Source organism: Oryza brachyantha, chromosome 8 (assembly GCF_000231095.2).
Source record: "Oryza brachyantha chromosome 8, ObraRS2, whole genome shotgun sequence".
NCBI lineage: Eukaryota > Viridiplantae > Streptophyta > Magnoliopsida > Poales > Poaceae > Oryza > Oryza brachyantha.
The window spans coordinates 8,988,113-9,006,826 of NC_023170.2; the positions used below are offsets into that span (position 1 = coordinate 8,988,113).

At 41.1% G+C, this 18,714-nt stretch overlaps 1 pseudogene; it reads left to right on the top strand.

The window, feature by feature from the left end:
- Positions 1-253: 253 nt before the first annotated feature.
- LOC107304756 lies at positions 254-17,112 on the top strand (annotated as a pseudogene).
- Positions 17,113-18,714: the final 1,602 nt, after the last annotated feature.

The following is an 18,714-nucleotide window of genomic DNA, read 5'->3' on the forward strand; positions in this document are numbered from 1 at the left end:
ATTTAGGTTAATTGCTTTCGTTCTTTGTATTCCTGTGCATACATTTTTTGTCAGCATTCATTATAGGGAGATATATCATAAGCATAAGTAATCTATACTATTTAAGGGATGCAGATATAAACTTCACTAATCTAGTATTTTTTTTCTTATTAAGGGATGCAGATATAAACTCCACTAATCTAGTATTTTTTTTTACTCTTGAGGTCCTTTCAATTTAACTTTTCAGGGACTCAATATTTATGGTAACCAGGCAATGACGTTGTTTGATGACGATGATGATGATGTTCCACAGTTGAAGGGTGTGAACAACTACTTCTTTAAGGCTGGCGATGAATTTGTTTCTTTCAGCATTCTGCCATTTCGGTTTGATGAAAATCATGAGCTACCCAGTTCTGAGGGCGGTGATGAGAAGGGTGTCTACATATTTGATCTGACCCTGAAGGTCTTCAGCATGTGTGTAAGCATGTCATAGTTTGGAGGGTTCATCTTGACTGTAAGAAGCCTAAGATCTCAGTGCTTCCAAGTGAGGACAAGGACAAATGGATAAGGTTGTTCAAACCACACAAAGGGTATGCAGAAGATATTGCGGTCAGTATTGATCACAGTGCAGATGATCCACTTTGTTAGAAGCCATCCTGCTCACAATGAGAGAGCTCTTTCGAATAATCTCAGCGGAGTTTTCAGGTATCTGGCCCATATATATCCCTTTGTTCGTCCATTTCCACGGTTATGTATCTCACCTACATCCCTTGTTTGTCATTTTCTAAAGTGACTTGACTATCAGGTCATAGGTGACATAAGTTTGACAATCTGGCTGTTTCTGAATAGGTCATTTGTTACTAAACCACCTGAGGTAGATGACTTACGGAAGCAATATCCTCTGATCATGCATTTTGTGAAGAAGGATCCAACGCTATTGAAATCAAAGGTATTCACAATTTCTTGGGGGGGGGGGGGGGGGCAAATCTAGTCTAGACAGACTATATCTTAATATCTAGATTCATCCTCAGAACTTGGATTTTCCTGGAAATGGACGGTGTATTGATGAGCTCTTCTAGCTGCAATTGTAAAGTCTAAATTATGTTTTCATGCTCTGTTTTACAAAAATGAAATTCCATTTTAACAATGTTATATGGCAATTTAACTGTGGTGTTGAGAGGCCACCTTTTTGTGCTTATGCTGAACTTCTTTATAGAATAGTAAGATATGGTCGATCACTTACACCTTGTTTAGAAGTTGGTTGGCTGGCTTAGCCTTGAAAGTTAATAAAGTAATGGGTTATTAATGCAACTAGCAGCACCATGGTAGTTCATCTTAGTGGATCCCCTCTAAATATACTACAATCTGAAAATATTGATACATACGATAATTGTCCCTAAATCTATAAACTTGTATACATGATAATATGAGACAGTTGACCACCTATACTCTTATTATTGAAAGATGCCATGTCTATAGCCTTGTAGTGGTATCTGCCGTCCCACCTTTCCCGTTTCAGATATTATAAATTGCCCTTGATATTTTTGAATTTCATTGAAAAGGGGTTTCCTATATATGATCAACGTGGGTACTCCCTCATAAACATATATTTTTTTTTGCAAAATATTTTTTTGTTAATTCTTATACTCTTGTTAAAAGACCACATTGGCTGTGTGAATCTGCTACCCCCACCTTTTTCCACTGTAGTTTTTAGAAATTTCACTCTTAACATTTTTAAATATATTACAGAACAATTCAATAAATATGTTGCCAAATGTATGATCATGTACAACACTCCCTATTGCAAACTATTGAATATCATTTTTTATGGAACTTTTTAATTTATTTTCAACAGTATGATGTTCTTTTGTCAACAGTGGAATTTTGCTAGTTTTCTATGGAAGTCCGACAAATAATAAGTGCACGATTTTATATTTACCACCATAAAACATCTGGGTGGGGTTTGGTTTAAAACCTACCATTAGGATTTCACACTCTTTTATATCAGTTTTATACTGTAATGAAACCAATGAGCAACTTGTCACGAAGATGATATTTTTGTATACAGATTCTGAGAAGACTTATTAAGGATAGTTGGAACGTCATTGAGGTATTTTATGTTATATGGTTTTATAAAGATGGCTAAAATTGTATGCATTCAAATCCTTTTGAAATTTATTATTATTTTTTGGTACGCATTGTCCCTTGACTTCAGTCTGAATTGAGGAAAGCTAGCCCCAAGCAATCATTCATTGTCAGCAATGAGTCGTATACAAGCCATGGTGACTACTCCGAAGATGGCAACAGCGATGATAATGGTGACAGTGATACTTATAGTGATGCTACTGACGATGATACTGATCCAGTGTGTGCAATATGCGATGAGGGGGGAACTCTACTGAGGTACATGCAGTTCTGTATTTTGAAGTTAAGCAAATAATTTTCATATTCTTTTACTGTTACTTGGACACTGACAAAGAGGACTTAGAATCTTTATCTTTAGATAATGACAAGATTTAGAATCTTAGTCGGTATTTAGGTGTCTGATTCTATGGGCTTTAAAAGATAACAAAAATTTATTATAAATTAGTACAATACTAAATAAAATATATACTAATATGCCATTCCCGTAATTAACATCTGTTTAATTTAGTCCAGTTTTTACACCTAAAATTTCATCATTTTCTTTGTAGAAAAAAATGTTGGTATCTGTAATTTTTTTCTAAAACAAAACGGAATACTTACCTGGTAGTATCATAAGCTATCTTAGGTGATTAAATCTCTGTTTTGTTACTCTTCGTAGAAAAAATGTTGGTATCTGAGAAACTTTTTCTAAAACAAAACATAATACTTACCTGGTAGTTTCATAAACTATCTTAGGTGATTAAATCTCTGTTTTGTGAGTGCATACTGCATAGTGGATTCTGGCAGAAAAATGTGCCTTCCACAGTTCCACCCTATCAAACGGAGGTTGATTACCTGCAGATTAATTACAACGGAGCTTTTGTATTACTGGACTTCATCGGTGAAATTATAGTGGATTGGAACTACGTCAATCGCATATAATGCACTAATCTGAATTTATTGTTCACTCTAATTAGAAGGGATTATTGGAAGTTGTACTGTTCATTACAGTTGCACAGTTACTAACACAACTAAGTTTTCTTATGGCTATTGTGCCAAACAATAAAATTGGAATCTTTAGATAAAAATCATTAGGTTAGTTCATAACCTTTAGAAAAGCTATTAATTGGGGGTTATGCATCAGATTACTTGCAACATATAAATGTGTAAACAATAGCATATTATATCTATGGGCCATAGCAAATGGAATGTTGCTTGTAGGGAGCCAGAATACTTCCTGAAACCCTAGCTGACAGTGTGTCCATCCAGCCATGGATCTGAGCCATCCTCCTGTCAGCTTGCCCCCTTCCCCTTTCTCTGCTACTCTCAGCCTCATGACAAGCATCCTTCCTTCCCTCTTTTCTGCTCTGTCCCCTGCTTGTGTGCAGCTGATCCATGAGCCTCCACCATCACTACATCCTATAGCATGAGATTGCTAGAGAGGAGAGAATGGAGCAAAGAGAGATCGAGGAGAGAAGGATGCAGCAGAGAAGTGTGGTGCTCTGGGAGAGATCAATGCTTGGGCACCTGTTGTAGGGCAAGACAGGGAACATACCTAATTGGGTGGGCTTTAAATGGGCTGTTGGGTTGAACTTAGTGCACAGTACTATTGTAGTGGTTGCTTGGTTACAATCGTGGCCCATATTTTTTGTCATACTCTTGTTCTTTTTCATTCTTTTGATTGCTTTAAGGTGTTGTCTTACCACCTTAACGAAGAGACCTGCTAAATACAAATACTGGTCCATAGTGTTGTCTATCGACCTGTCATAATTAGGCCGCATTCGACACTCTTAATTCCAGATTCCCTTGTTTTTCCCGCGCACATTTCCTGAACTGCTAAACGGCGTATTTTTTTTTGCAAAAATTCTTTCGGAAAGTTGTTTTAAAAAATCATATTAATCTATTTTACATTTTTTAACAATTATTAATAATAATTAATTAACCATGTACCAATCTATTGCTATGTTTTCCGTACCGGATAACTAACCCTCCCTTCCACCATGTTGAACGTGGCCTTACTATGATTATAAATATGCATGCTTTAGAATTTGGTTAGGGCTTGTGATTCTACCTTTCTGTTCTCATTTGGAACCCTTCTTTTTTCATTCATCTTCTGATAATCCTTTTTTTTTGGGCAAACATTGAAATTGCTACACATTTCAAACTGTACTGTTTATTTATTGCAGCATTTATGTTGGAGCATTTTCGTTCATGCTTACCTAAGATATTGATGTGGATGATATGAAGAATGTATTTGTCAAGTTCCTGCTTCCTCTTAATACCCCCTTTCTTTCTTCATGCTTTCCATGTAAACATGTATGACTTGTTAAAGAATCCATTGCATTAGTTGCTTGTGAGCTTCCTTTATGCTCCATGGGAACACTATTATGGTATACTATATGAAATCCTGAGTGCACCCAATCCTCAGCGTAATGGTATCATGCAGCTGTAAAGGTGAATGCAAAAGGTCTTTTCATCCCAAGCAGAAAGATGGTGTGGAATCATTTTGCGAAACTCTCGGCTACACTTCTCGTGAAGTAAAGGTAGATTTCCGAAGTATTCATGACTTAGGCTGCATCTTTTTGTTGTTTCCATTTCCTAATTCAAATTATGATAATGGCATTTATGCATATTACTAGGAAATACCTACTTTCATTTGCTCGAACTGCCAGTACAAGCAACACCAGTGTTTCAAATGTGGCAAGCTTGATTCTTCACATGAGACAAATCCTAAGGTGACATACTGCATCCTTGCATGACCGTGGAACTGCGTAATTAATATTGAACCTCTTGGGATCTTGTAGCAAATGCAGTTCCCATTTGGAAGCAGTGCTCGTCTTTCATCCAGGATTTTTAGCCGATTATTTTGTGTTTCCTCTCTTATTACAGTATCCGTTTCTTATTGCCTTGAGGTTCCCTGGATGATATGTGTATTTCCTTAATTCAAATATTAGATACATCGTTGCCTTGTTAATTAAAAAAGAATTTAAAATCTCATTCCTCCTTGACGTTCCATCTTCCTGTATATTTACTTTTTCATCAACTGATTGTTTTTCTTTATTTTCTTTCTTGCTTTGCTACTATTCTTGTGCATGTGATTATTCCTGTGCACGTCATTGTTGGTCATGAGCTGCATGGCCGTTCGGTGTCATTACAATAAAAGGTATAATCGCTGAATGATTCTTGGCAAGAAAAGCTTTGCCGGGCCCTCTTTTCTGAAGCTTCCATTATGCTCATTGCATGTGATATAATTCCTAATCATGGTTAAATGCTCGATATCCAAGTGGGCTTATAAATCTGATCATGATCAATTACTCTGTATGTATTGCTTTCTTATGTTGATTGATGTTAGGTGACTATTGAAGCCCTGCAATTATTTTTTGCTATAACTATTTGTGTTGTTTAGTTCAGGCATCAAAAGTGTAGCCTCTTACTCTTGAATTCTAGCTGGACAAATATCCAACAGAGAGCTAATTATAAATTTTTAATGTACTTGGACTATCTTAACTCTTGACTCTTCTAATCCTATGTTTCTTATGTCTATTCTACTACAGGTATTTCAATGTTGTAATTCATCTTGTGGGCACTTCTACCATCCCAAGTGTGTGGCAACATTACTTGAGCCTGGTGATTCCGATGGAGCCTGTGAATTGGAGAAACACATTGTGGCTGGAATGCCATTTACATGTCCGGCACATTGGTTCTCTAAGTGTAAACAAATGGAGGACAGGGCTGAAAGGGACATGTGGCTTGCGGCCTGTAGACGCTGTGTAAAGTCATATCACAGAAAATGTTTGCCAATGTACTCTACAATATCCAGATTAGTTTCTTTTGGTTTATTTTGTTTATATATGACTGTCTTATTCTCATTTCATCGCGATATCTAACTGTATTTGTAGGGAAATTTCTTTTGAAACGATGGATGTGAATATCACAACACGTGCTTGGGAGGTTCCTAAAGGAAATAATGAAACAATTTTCATCTACTGCATGTAAGTTTTCTCTTGATGTGTTCCACTTACTGGCTGGTGCAGTGACAAGCAAACTTATTTTCAAATGTCGCAGGGATCATGATGTTGATGCTACTATGGAAACACCTTGTAGGGATCATATAAAGTTCCCTTTAGCTCCAAAAATTAAGAGAATAAAAGATCTTGCTAAGAAAAAGGTTAAAGTTACTTATGTAAGCAACATCGATGAAGTTTCACGAGAATATGTTGTGGGGTCAACAAAACCAAGAGGGCAATGCGATCAAACTCAAGAGGGACCCATCGGTAACCCGATGGGACATAATCTTCTACAGCATGCGCATGCAACAAATGACTTAAAAGTGGATATGCTATGTGAACCACCTATTGTTGGGGCTTCTGCTGCCCCGATCAGTTCAGAAGTTGTGAATCGGCAAGAAAAGCAAGCGGGCACTTCAATTCTTAAGAGAGCAACAGCCAGGATCTCTCCTTGCGCCGCAGAAAAGAGGTACTTTCACATGTTCTCTTGTGGGCTGTGGCTAAATTTGAACAGTGCATTATAATTTTGTAATGTTGGATATATGCTATTGGAATCTCACTGACATGTGAGGCACACAACATATCGTCTTTTTAGCAAAATTATAAAGCACTGTCTATTTAGAAGTTGACTGATTTTTTCTTACGTGTCAGTCAATTTTTTTGGTGTATTGTCCCTCCTCCTCCCAATGCGGACACTTGAGTTGCTGTAGTTTTAGGCTTTTTAGTCCAGAAACAAAAGTCTGGGCTCTGTATATGCTCTCTCTCTTCCTCAAGTATGGGCTTTTGGTGTTTTTTGAGCTTTATTTTTTTTTGCTTTGGCTTCTAGCGTAAGCAAAACACGTTGAAGGAGCTCCACCCCAGTGGGATTTTTTTGGGCTCCTTTTTTCGCTTTGAGGTCCTGTAGCACTATTGGGTTTAGTTTTTATAGTCATTTGTGTTATTTTTTGTTCTTATGATTAAGCTAGGATTTGGTTCCGTTGAATTTCCAAGATAACCTTTTGTTTCATTCAATTGACTTTGTCTATCTAACCAAATCGTTTGAAACACATACAATTAAAATTGTTCTGAACACTTAGGATAACAAATATTCACCAAATCCTGACCATGTTAAAACAGACCTGAATACAAAATGAGCTAATTGGACTACACGAGGCTATGCTCAGTCCAACATCTCTTCACATATAAAATATATCCATCATATCCACAATGGCCACCATAGGATCTGAGTGCTTAGTGAATTAACAAGTCACAAAATTTATAATCCAAACATCAATATTTTTCCCCGGCTTTCATATCATCTTATCCATCGATGTTGATAGTATGCTCATCGGCTAATGTTCTTCGTCACTGGTTAGTAGTGTAGGAAGTTGCCATTCTACAAAATACACCAGTGCAACAAGATGTTATTGTTAACAACTTCAGTCAATATCAAATATAACATAGAAATATTTCCAAGCAAAAATAATGTAATTAATTCTAGTCCCAAGAAACTGCAGTGAAAGCCATGAATTCTAGCAGCAAAACATCGATGATGATATCATCATCATGCCTGAAAAATAAAAGCCGAAAAGCTGCTCTAAATTGAAATATATCATGACTTTGATGGACCAAAAACTCACAAATCCAGAGCTTTAGCATAATACTACCCCTATTGGCTTGTGTGCATCTGGGATGTAGCACCTCCACAACATCGCTCTCACCACTTGATACTACAATTCATCTTCACCCCCAAAACCAAAATTGCAGCAAAAGCTATCGAGTGTTACATCAGTAGACTAATCCCAATTTTTTTATATAAAACATACAAATAAAAATTTCCCATCATCCACACCAAATAGCGAACCTTGAGGTAACCCTCCATTTGCATGATCCCGGTGACTAATTATTTTTTATTTGCATGTCACATCCCACCAGTATAAACGAAATTGCTGCCATAAACAAAAACAGTAAGCGCATCACCCAAGTGTAAAAAAACAAAAGCTTAGCCATGCTGCTAGATTCCTTCATAATTTAGTAGGATACTTTCCCCTGAACATGGAGTGCTATAACTGAAACAAAGAAACCCGCAACACCACACCCCATCTGGATTTGTGCTCAAACAAAATACTTCCCAAACCTCTAAAACCTATTATTCCACTTAGTTTATACTAAAGTTACATCTTGTATATACTAAAGTTGCTAATTGGCCTATTATGCAAGTATAGGTCAAGCTATGAGCAAATTTAGTATATATGTTGGGCAACTTTAGGTGACTGGTAGCTGAACGAGAGATCGAAAATACCAAAGTTTAGATCGATTCTGAGGAGCAAAGAAATCTCAACCAAACAAAATTGCCTAGCTAGGTGGAAAAATTAGATGGAATGACATAAAGCGAACCAAGATGAAGAAAATAACTATGATTGCACCTAATTTATATTGAAGTTGCGCTTCGATTATACTAAAGTTGCATATTTACAAATTATGCAACTGTAGGTTACGAAATGTGCAGATTTAGTATACGCATTTTGCAGGTATAAATGAGTGATAGTTAATAAAAAAGAAATCAAAGAACTAGTAAATACAAAATTTTAAATTAGATTTTGGCAAAGCAAAATAATATCTAGTATAAAATCTGGTGTAATAGCTATATACATCACATGAATAAAAAGGCACATGAAAAGGCAGACCCAAAAAAAAGAGAAAACTGGGTAAAAAACTAAAAGTCAATCGTGGTTAGGACTTAGGACAGGAATTGCACATGGAAAAAAATGTGATTAGAAGTTCATTTTTGCCTGCAAGTACACAAATGGACAAAATAGTGGCAGAAAACTATGCTATGGCAGAAAATTACACGAGAGTGAATATCTTGCTAACAAAACTGTGAGCTGCCCATTTGAGCTCAATCCAAATGTCACCTGATGACCGCAAACAGGGATCCCTAGGGGAGCAAATCCAAATCTCCCATCCCCAACCAAAACATCGTCCCTCTGTTGACCGCAAACAGGGATCCCTCTTCACCTGCCTGAGGTCACCCTACAATTCAATAGTTGCATAAAACTTATAATTGAAGTTGCACAAATTTACAGTAGAATTTGCTTATAGGGGGTAATTATTTTCTCCTAACATTGAAATCACAAAACATAAAGTTCAGTTTGCTGCTTTTCTTTAGAAAGGCATAGCCGGACTATTCAAGTAGAAAAAAATGAACAAAATAGATCGCAAGTAAAAAACAAGTTGCATTCAAAAAGAAGTGCTTGACAAAAGCCTTGTGCTAAATTAATAGAATGCACTCAACTATTAACTAGATGCTAAAAATAATGCAACATTACTATGTGAGTTTGATGCAAAATTTTGTGTTCATGTACATCAATTTTAACACCGAAAGAATGACTGCATTAATAAAAAAATTAAATCACACAAAAATTAGGCTAAACAGTGCATGCCAATTGGCCAATTCATTGCTCGTGCAGACAAAATCGACTTGCCCCCCTTCATCCTTTGTCTAAAACACAAAATGTTAGTACTGGATATGAAAAAAAAACGAGCTACAAATAAACCCGCATTCATGCGCTTGGTCATTCGCAACAGAAAACCTAAGATAAAAAAAAACAGCTGCCATGGGAACCCCCGAAAACCTGAGCATAAACATCTACCCAAGCAAAAACCTCAGTTGCGTAGACTATTGTCACACCCGGAGTTTCGTCCTAAGCCTAAACTGTAAAAAGAAATTCGTAAGTAACAATTGGCTTAATTAACTCAGGAAAAATCCCTCTAAAAGGAATTAATTCAACTAAATCGAGGCTTGCAAATCGACTAACTGGATTTAAATTTAAATTGCAGAAGTATAAAATTTGGCCAAACAAATTAATTTAAAACTCGGCAAAAGTGGGGTTTTCCTTTTTCCCTCCTTTTTCTTTTCTTTTTCCCTTCCTTCTCAAATTGGGCCGAAGTCCAATTTTCCTCCCTCTCTCTTTTTCCTTCTCTTTTTCTTTTTCTTTTTCTTCCCGGGCCGGCCCAGCCGAGCCGGCCCACTCCCCCTCGGCCGGCCCAGCCGACCGGCAGTTTCCCTCCGCCCGCGCGCGCCCCGCCTGGGCCGCCGCTCGGCCCAGCTCGCCGCGTCGCCCGCGCCGCGAGTCCGCGCCGCCTCCCTCCTCTCTCACGCGCCACTGACAGGTGGGGCCCACCTGTCAGTGACCGTTTTGCCCGCCCGCGCCCGCGCCGCGCCGGCCGAGTCCGAGTCCACCGCCGCGCCGCAACCGCCGCCGCCGCAACGGCCGCCGCTGAGACCGTGTCGTCGCCGACTCGGTCTCCAACCTCCGCCCGCCCTAGCCGGTGCCGCCACCCTATAAATCCCGAGCCGCCGCGCGCCGTCGCTCACTTTCCGCCGTCCGCTCGAGTCGCCGCCGCGCAGCTGCCTCTCGCCGCCGCCGCGCAACTTCGCCGTCGGACGCCCTTGCCGCTGTCCAGCTGCGTCATCACCTCAGCGTCGCTGTCGCCGACCAGTCGCCGTCCTCGTCGTCGCCGGTGAACGTCCCCGCGCCGCGCATTCCTCCGTCGCGTCGTCGCCGTCGCGCCCGGTCGCCTCGCCGCCGCCGATCGATCTCCGCCGCCACCGCTGATCTCCCGCACCCGCCCGCGTCGCCACCTCCGCCTCGGTCTCGCCGACCCGCCCGCGCCCTCGCCGCCACCGGTGAGCACCCGCACCCTCCTCTCCTCTCTCTCCCCCTTTCCGGCCGACCGCCGCCGAGTCGCGCGCCGTCGCCGGACGAGACCGAAGCTCGCCGCTCCCGCCGGCCGCCGTGGTCGTCGTCGCCTCCGCGTCGCCGACGTTTGGCCGCCGTCGCTTGCGCCGCACGCGCCGTCGGCCGTCGCCGTGCCAGCCGTCGCCGCGATTTTGCCGGTTGAGCCCGCGCTTTCGTCGCCGCCGCGTCGTCGCCGTCGCGCCGTCGCCGCTCGCCGGTCGTCGCCGTCGCGCCGCCGTCGCCGTGTGCCGCTGCCGCCGCATCGCCCGCCGCTCCCGCCGGTCGCCGCCGTCCGCCCGACCGCGCGCTCTGCTCCTTTCTGTTCCTCTCTCGCTGACGAGTGGACCCCACTCGTCAGTCGTTCCCCGCGCCCGCCTCCTCTCTCTCCTCCCCGGGCCCGCGTGTCAGTCTCTTCCTCCCCCTCTCTCTCACCGACAGGTGGTCCCCACCTGTCAGCCGTCAGTTTTCTCTCTCCTCGCTGACGTCAGCAGCCCTATTAATTGCGCAATAATTGATTTAGGACTTTTCTGTTTAGTTAAAAAACCCAGAAAACTTCTAAAATTCATAAGTAATTCATCTAGTCTCCGTTTAGGTCCATTCAAATTTCATTAAATTCATAAAATTATCAAGAATCCATTAAAAATAGTTTCTTTTGTTGTTTCAGTAGAGTTTGTGCCTGTTTTATTTATTTTTGTGCTTTGTCGCTTAGATTCGGACCCCGCCGAAGAGCCGGTTTACTTCGAGATCGTCGCCGAAGTTCCCCAAGGGCCAGAGCAAGGCAAGTGACACTCATCCTTGAACATATTGAACCCATTATTGCAAATTCCCCGCTTTATTACTTCAAATATGCATTGTTTTAATTAAAGTACTTACTTTATGTTATTTTCGGGTAAACCTTATTATTATGCCGTTGTTTATCCAACTTTATTCATTGCTGGACCAGGGGTAACTTGATTAGAGTCAGGCCTAGGTTAATGCTTAGCCATGCTTAGAACAAATAGCTCATGGGATCACATTTAAGTATGCTTAGTTCTGAATAGCCGAGATAATGATTCACTACCCGGTATGGGTTAATGTCAACTAAAATATTGATAATGGTGGGCTGTGGGTGCATGGTTTTGAGAGTCGCACCCATGGTAATTAAGGACCGGTTCACGGGAAACCCTGGAAGTAATTAAGTGCTAACCACATGCCAAAATGGATAAGGTGGGATTTGGAGCATGACAACTATGACAACTATGACTTCATATTTTAGAAATTCGTGTGAGGAATTTCTGGACAGGGATTTAATACACAATTAAGTTCAGAAATTCGTGTGAGGAATTTCTGGGCGTGACAACTATGACTTCATATTTTAGAACATGGAGCTTATAGACAAGAAAAATTGCAGAAACCTCACGAATTCCTTATAAATCACATGGTCCTATGCAAGATAAACATACTAGATTACTAGGCACAGTAACCAAATTGAAACCACACAAACCTTAGCTCTTCCAATAAATCACCTACAAATGAATCATAATAGGAAAAAAAAGCCTAATGAGATTGTTTTAGCAACCTGAAAGATAGAAAAATCATACTCTCTACATACCTCATCCTCTCCGTTGTCGACCGGCTCCGCCGGTAGCACCTTCACCTCCTTGGCCTCCACATAGCCCCCCGTGCCCTCCTCCTACCCAACTGGCCAGAGCAGCCACGGATCAGCCAGGATCACTCTAGCGCAGCCACCACCTCCGCCAGCCTCTGCGCCTCCCCCTTCCTCTCCTCCTTAGCCCTGCCACCATGGCTGTAGAAACAAATTACTCCGTAAGTGAGTACGAGATGGCCAGATGAAGATGGGGGAATATGCGACGGTGAGGGGAAAAAATCTCCAACATGGGGCTAGGGAGAGACATTCAGCCCGTTACCAAAGACACAACAGTCTAAGCCCAGTAGCATGCACGCATCTTAAAGTAAATCCGATGGTAGGAAAAATTGACTGAAATGAAATTATAATGATAGTCTTGAAATTTTTCCTTAATTTAAACTACTCACACATGGTATGTATATATTGTGGCTGTGCTACTGAATAATTCAATAGACGTGACTGAAGTTATTTAATTGGCTAGGTTTCTCTTAAACTAGAACACTTTTATGTCTCTTACTCAATTTGTTCATGTCTCATGTTAATTTATTGTGGTATTGCTAACACGTAAATTATTTCTCCAGTTCATATTTTTAGTTGCACTATCCTTCTTTTCAGGTTAGTAAGTATAGCGGGAAAGGAAGGATCCTTTGGGACATGCAAAGATTTTGTTATTCAGGTACATGGAAGTTAAGCTATCAGTTAATCATTAATTTTCTAATCGTGATAATTAATTGTGCTTTTATAACTACATGTTACTAAACATTATTTATTATCCGGCGAAAACACCTGGAAACATGGAAGGTGCAATTTCATTGTGAAACATAATCTACTTTGCTAATTAAATAAGCTTTTAAGGATCACATTGTTTGCCTTAAGCTATTTGGCATTGTTTATAAGCAGGTAATAAAGTATGATGAGCCCCAAAACAAATCCATGTTGTTTATAGGTTATAGTTACTAAAAATGATGGATAATTATGAATTGGGCTCTTCTCATGTCCACATGCTAGTAAGGAATGTTTTTTCTATGCTATGTTGGTTTGCTAGTATGACTCTAGGCTTGGTTGTTACCAAAGTTGAAATGTCATGTTTGGTTGCATGATTGCTGGTAGTTTCATTAACCTTGTGTTTGGGTAGCACCTAGTTGGCCAAACCAATCGTCTTGTTGTGAAAGGGGTTCTATCTAGCCATAAAATAGGCTGAGGTTGACTCATTGGTCAATATCGAGGTGAGTACCCATCGAACTAGGGTTAACCTGTAGATGGTGCAAATTTTACTTGTGACTAGGAGGTGATTGTCGGTTGGTCATGAAGTGCGCTCAAGACAACGCCCACTAGGAGGTGATCTTCTGCATTGATTGATCTAAACATATGATTACAATCCTTTATATAACAGAAATCATTAACAAGCAAAACTAATCTCTCAACTAATTTATCTAAGATAATTCCTCGCCTGGGCTGTACTCTCTTTCACTCTGATGTGTCGTCATTCATGTTGTATGTGTCAAATGTTGTGCCATCACCCTGTTTTGCTTCATTGGGTGCCCTGGGTTTCGTGGAACCACAACGGGCTATTCCCCTCATGACTATGTCGGTGGTTGGTGTGTGCACACCTTTAACTCGCACGAAGGGAGCCTAGTAGTATGGTGAGTGAAGGCCCAACATGAGCATGGGCATGAAGGTGCATGCTATCAAAAAGTTGGAGATGCCATGTGAGAGTTTGGGGTGGTTTAGGCTAAAGCTAGCCACCTTTATCCTCATAATCTACTCTCTTGAATCTAAAAATGTTGGCTCGCACCAATTTCCACCTTATACTTGGTCCATATAACGGATTAGCTATTGACTAAAATTGGCCAACTAGGACCAACTTTGACCTCTTAATAAGTCAAATTGACTAGCCATTGATGACTCCATGATCGAGCAACTAGGCTTGTTAGTTGACTAGGTAAGCATTGATCACATGAGACATTTCTAAATGTCAACTATTACAACATTGAATACTAGAATGAGTAGTTTGTTTGGGCGATAGTGATGTTATCCCTTCCAACTAATGCGATTGTGCTTTTTAAGACCCTTGCGACGAGAAAAAAAAAATCTTGGATCTACCTACAATTGTTGGATTCATTATCTTTGTGACGTCGTTTGTAGATAATGTTGAATTTATAACTAAGCAAAGAAGTTCCTAGCGTACCATGGATAGCAATCGTAGTGTATGTTGATTGTATGATCAAAGCAAGGCTTCTTGGCAATGATATATTTCTCAAAAGCAATCTAACTACTAGGGCATAAAGATTGAAATCCCTAAATGCTTACCTTTTGGAACAGAGGTCGTAGCTATTTGATTATAGTTGGGGCTGGAGGCCGAGCCAGCTCGTCTCGGCACGACTTGTTATAACTCGTTAGGTTAGCGGGGCTAGCTTGGCTCGGCTCGTTAACTAAATGAGCAAGCAGACTAGCTCGGCTTAGCTCATTAGCCAACTCAAGCTAGCTCGTTAGGCTTACCAACCACAACATTTTCATGGATTCTTTGCACTGAACATTTGCAATGACCATAAAAATATAAATATAAAAAACATAATCTAAATTTAATTCAAATATGAAAACACAATCTAAATTTAATTTCATGCCTCTATAATTTCATGATCAAGATTGCTTAAATTATAAGAACCAAAGCATAAAGTAATCTAGAAAATTACTTTGATGCAACTTGCGAGCCAGCTCGAGCTGGCTCGTTATCACAAATGAGCTAAAATGGTGGCTTGGCTCGTTAAGAAATTGAAACGAGTTCAGTCGAGCTGAGCTAGCTATCGAGGCATGAGCTTTTTATCTAGCCCTAGTTATAGTTCAAAGAAATGAGTGACAACCATAACATTTCCCCATAATCCTAAATATGGGAAGTTTAAGTTTGTGAACCCGATGATACCGTGCCAAACTTTTGGATAAAGGAGGTTTCGTACGAATTTACCATAAGTGACAAGAATGGTTATCTTTATACATTGGAATCATATTGTAATGGTGTACTGCAAAGGTGCAAACATCATGGATCTTAATAAGAGTGGCATTTTATATTCCTTTCAAAAATTTCATGTTTTAAAAGAAAACCATAAAAATTTAACTAGGGTTATTTCATGATTAACAGGAATCCACCATGATTACTAGGAATCTAAGTAACATTTTGCAATTGACGTGCTCCCTTAATGATGGAGGGCTTATCGCTAGATCTCAACAATCTTGGAACCCTTCAATTTCATTCCTTCATAGTACTAAAGTGTATTTGATGTATTATCATGATGCAGAGAACTAGGCATGCTCCTTTTCCTAAAGGGGATATTATCAAGACTCAAAGGTCTTCTAAGGATCAAGTTGACTATGTCTCTCAAGACCAAACACACATCATCGGTGAAGCAAACAAGGTCATGCCATTGTCTTGTACTAGACTAGAAAATACAAAAGGCAAGAGTAGCGTTGGCAAGCATGAGAACATCCCGGTGATGGATAATGAGGAGTTGGTTGCCTCAAAAGTCAGAAGGAAAAACAAAAGAAAGGCTATGTTGTTTGATTCCTCCAATAATAGTGTTCAAGAGGTTGAGACTATGAAGTCTTTGATGAATGAGGTTTGCATTCAGTGCTTTATTTTGGCTTTTAGGTTTTGCCTTGGGGTTATACTCACTCATTGCCTTTGGATAGTTCCTTGACCGTAGCGTTGAAATCTTTCTTGAGCTCACTTCACAACTTGTGGAATTGAAGCAAGAACGAGATGGCTTGGTTGCTACTCGACTGGCCACTTTGGACGAGTAATCTGCTTTACCTCTTGTCACTCCTACTTTGGTTAATTGAATTTTCTAATGACCTAGGGGAGGCAAATTTGCTTACATTTGTTGTTGGTCATGACTAAAATTTTTTCGACAACAGGGGCATGGCTCCCAAAAGCACACAAAAATTTCTAACGCTCATTAAGGAAAAAGAAAATACAATGGCAAGTGAAGCCAACATTTTCAAACAAATGGAACCACATAGGGAGTTTTCTAGTCTATATAAAGGCCCTCATCGATTCAATTCCATTAAAGGTGGGGGTTTTTTTCATGTCATGTCATATCTTATGCATACTTTTTTTTGTAATGTGGCCCTTCTTTTGTTTATTAATTTCAGATGAAAATACCAATGAGATGGAGTGTGAATCCTTGCTTGATCTGATTCAAAGTAAGTGTTCTGAAGTCAAAAGGCTCAAAGCGGAGCTTATTGATTCCCCTGAGATTGAGGAGACAAGCAGTTTGCGTCACAACGCAGAAACATTGATAATGACGACGCAAATGGACATCAATCTTGTGTGGTCAAACCTTAAACACATCCTAAGTAGTTTGAGTAGAGCGACAATGTTAGAGTCTAAGGTGCGCTCCTTGGTTAAAAAATGCTATTTTGTTGCCGACCAAAGTAATGGACTAGTTAGGTGCTTGTGTAAATCTAGTAGATAAGAAGATAGCGTTAAGCAAGTTGTCGAATAGTTGGAATATGATGTTTTAAGTCTAACATGTCATGGACATGTAACACTTTTCTTAACTATATATTTGGATGTGTCGAGCATTGTTGTCGACATCCCCATGTCGTCTTGTAGCAAGTTTGGTTGTGGTCCCAAAGTAGTAGGCTTGCCTTGGGTCCTTTTTATCCATCATATCCTTGTAGGACTTGCAAAGATAAACTTGTATGAGTTGATTGTGTATAGGGTCTTTGATGTCCTTGCTAGGTGATCTTGTCCTTTCCATCTATGTCCTATTCTATCTAGTATGATATGAAAGAGTAAATCAAGGTATAGAGGGGGTGAATAGTGATTTTGGGCAAAGCACGGGTGCAAAGGCCTTGGGAGCATGTCATCGTTGAGAGTGGCCAGGCTGAATACCACAAACCCATTGCCAAGGTCTAAGCTGCCCTGACCCGGAGGGGGTTTGCTCGGGACGTCAGGATCCGGTGGTGCTCAGGGCACGGCTCGCTGCCCGACATGTCCTTTGGCGCAACGGCACGACCGATCCCATTATCCTTTTATTCTGATGGTTGGCTCAACCGTTCACACATCAAGCGAAAAGAGAGGGGGCCGACACATAATATATATGAGGAATTGAAAATAAACTCATGTTTAGCCGATAATTAAACAGTAGGAGGAACCTCGACAACACCATCGGTCTAATCTTCCGAGCCACGCCACTTGCCACTAGGGTTTAAGCTGCCTCGACCTGGAGGGGGTTTGTTCGAGACCTTGGGGCTCGGGGATGCTCAAAGAAAGACCAACACCTTGGGCACCCGTCCTTCGTCTCCCTACATCATCTATGGCATGTGTTCGACTTGCATGTATACATTCTCACGACAGAAATTCGTGGGCACTTGGCTTGCTCTTCTCGACCTCTCGGTAGCCTCTTAATGGGAACAAGTTCGAGCAATGCGTGAGGATGAGTGGTGACCCATGGCGTCTGGTCATTGGCAATGTCTGGAATGAAACTGGCCATGTAGAATGCAATATTCCTCTGCCAAGATATGAGCTGCCCCGACTCGGAGGGGGTTTGCTCGAGACCTCGGATCTTAGGTGGTATCCGGGGCACGGTCCACGTCACGAACACTTGTCCTCGGTGCACATAGCCGATCTAACCCAAGCACCTTGGCGTGTGCTACAACTAGTCCCCACTCACCACCGAGGACGGGGAAAGAGTATCCTCGTAGCAACATGCAAACTTGCGAGCAAATAAAGAGGAAAAGATTCCCAAAGCAATAACTGAAGGCAATCATTATAGGAAATTGACAATAAAATGAATAAGACACGGATCCTATCATATGAAGTTTGTGATGGTGAGGAAGATATCTTACAGGCGCTACCGTGTCGAAGCCGACACGACAACATGTGAGCGTGCTACCGGTGCTCCCGTCCAGCTGCGGTGGCCGCGCCTTCTGTGTAACCCCCGGCCACGTGTGGGAGCATGACACCGGTGCTCCCGTCGAGCGGCGGTAGCCACGCCTTCTGCGTAGCCCCTAGCCATATGTGGGAGCACGACCCTGGTGCTCTCGTCGAGCGATGGTAGGAGGGATTTCTGAACCCAAACAACGCACCCCCTACCTGGCGCGCTAGCTGTTGGAGTGCACTAGCGGGAGTTCGACGAACCCTCCTTTTTTAGTTCGGCCCAGGGGTGCGAGGTTAAGGTCCCTATGAAAGAGTTGAACACGGAGAATTATATGGGTTTCTAAGGAAAGAGTTGAAAAACCTACTCCTGTTGCTTGG